This window comes from Anabrus simplex, chromosome X (assembly GCF_040414725.1).
Source record: "Anabrus simplex isolate iqAnaSimp1 chromosome X, ASM4041472v1, whole genome shotgun sequence".
In the NCBI taxonomy this organism is placed as follows: domain Eukaryota; kingdom Metazoa; phylum Arthropoda; class Insecta; order Orthoptera; family Tettigoniidae; genus Anabrus; species Anabrus simplex.
The window spans coordinates 64,100,588-64,102,832 of NC_090279.1; the positions used below are offsets into that span (position 1 = coordinate 64,100,588).

The window sequence follows — 2,245 nt, forward strand, 5'->3', positions numbered from 1 at the left end:
AGGGCATATTTTTGTCTTGCATCATCTAATTTGTCTCTAAAACTGTCCATAGATTCGTACTCACGGTCATACTCGTCGTCTCCTTCTCTTTCCAGCAACAAATCTAACACTTTTCTGTCCAACGGTGCCAGTTCCTTTCCTAACCTTTCCAATTTATTTATCAAGGATTGCAACGTGTCTCCTTGAATGCCGTCTTGTATTTCTTGACTTCAATTTTGCAAGAGCAAATTGTACGTTTTCGTAAAAGTCGCTCTAACCGGCCTCCGAGCTTTCGTTAACTTCTCCATTTCAACACAATCTACAAGTTGTGTAAAAAATACGTATCCTGGCAGGGTCGCCACAATTTGTTAGGGACCTATGCCTACCCGGTATAGGTATAACCAGTTGATCACATAGTAAACACTCACAACTGCTATAAAATAAACACTATATTACGAAAATACAATTTCACACATTACAGTCCGTCCGCCTTCCTTTTTTTTCAAAGATCACCATAACAACAGCCAAACACTCATAGTGTAAACATGATAATAAGACCCACCTGTGTCAGTGCGACGTAGAGCCACTAGCAGAAAAAAGATGAAGAGGATTTGGCCTTTGTTATTGCCACTGTTGCTTCTTGTTACGATTTTGAAATGTAGTTTTATTAGGTATATTTCCTTCCCTCGTCCTGCTCATTGCTTCAAAAACAAACCACTTTGAAGTATAAATTTTGCCCGTTACCGCCCCCATCTTCCGACTTTTCTGAACGTTTTGCAATCCTCGACTTACTGGGAGCGGATGGATGCTAGTTTTCACGCGGGAACATTTATTGAGAATTTCGAGTTCGTGGAAACTGTCGGCTTTCTTCGCTTTATCTCTGTATTCCTTTGATGAGACATCCCACGAACATGGACTTTCTAATTATATCATTAGTTAAGTCCATTTGGAATCTATGTTCGTCTTCGTATATGTGCATTATATCACTGTACAACTCAAATAAGCTGTTGAATGCTCGGCGCAATTACTATTTCAATGTTGGCAACGTGTGTATTCAACAGACTGGAAAGTGTACCTTAACGCCATCTACAAGTGCGCAGTGGAAATTGTAGTGTGTTCGAACGATAATAGACAGAGGGCGCACGGCTCGCTAGACTGACGGCTGTCTGCCATTTGAACTCACTGGAGAAAGACGCTCTGTAATGTCTCCGACATCATCTTGCTGTTGGCTTTACGTCGCACCGACACATATACAGTAGGTCTTATGGCGACGATAGGAGAGGAAAGGGCTAGGACTGGGAAGGAAGCGGCCGTGGCCTTAATTAAGGTACAGCCCGAGCATTTGTCTGGTGTGAAAATAGGAAACCTAAGAAAACCATCTTCAGGATTGCCGACAGTGGGGTTCGAAACACTTTCTACCGAATACTGGATACAGGCCGCACTTAAGCGACTGCAGCTATCGAGCTCGGTATATCATCTTCGAAGATGAAACTTGTTATAACGGTTATTGGGTAGGGATCGGGGATAGTAAATAAGTACCGCAGACTTGTTTAAAAGGAAACGGTGTAGTGTTCATCTGAATATTGTATTAATTTAAATGTAGTGTTAATTTTAGGTGTGTTACATGTTTGTCCGGGTTTCTAGTATGACGTACCAACAACTAAACTTATCGAAACAGACTTTCAACGTATTAGGTCGTGTTACGTACATGTAGTACGTGTTGAAGAGATGTTAAGTACAGAACAAAAATGGCCAGCCGGACACCAGTGGGATCCGAACCCACAACCTCCCGATTGCGCGTCGGTTGCTCTACCAATTGAGCTATGGTGGCCTAGGCCAACTTGGGCGATGAAGCGGGGGCACAGATTGCACGCAATGTTTAATTATTCTTTTCGTTGCTATGGTAATCAAATGCGGTAGTTACTGTTGAAAATGGACGTCGCTGTGGACCTGACAGAGTTCACAATCTCTTTCCGACAACTGGTGATCTCAATTAAGGTACGTCCAGTGTCGGTATAAATGTTCCTTTTTTCCATATCCTTCTTTATGTGCGCGTATGAAATAATTTTCCAGCATTTATTTTCCCTGGACCAGTATGTACCGCTACCTCTGAACCATTTAAATATATCATTATTCAAAGCGATTGGTCTCTGAACAAGCAAAGGTTAGAAGCCGCGAAGTGGCTTTACCCTTCTAATTTTTATTAATATTCAACCATAAGTCGCGCGGCTTTAGGCCTCTATTTCCTATTCGTATTAAGGCATAA

At 41.9% G+C, this 2,245-nt stretch overlaps 1 non-coding gene across 1 annotated transcript; it reads right to left on the reverse strand.

Moving 5' to 3' along the window:
- Positions 1 to 1,733: 1,733 nt before the first annotated feature.
- TRNAA-CGC (transfer RNA alanine (anticodon CGC)) lies at positions 1,734 to 1,810 on the reverse strand. The gene has a single exon. It is a non-coding gene; the product is annotated as a tRNA-Ala (tRNA).
- Between the last annotated feature and the right edge of the window lie 435 nt (positions 1,811 to 2,245).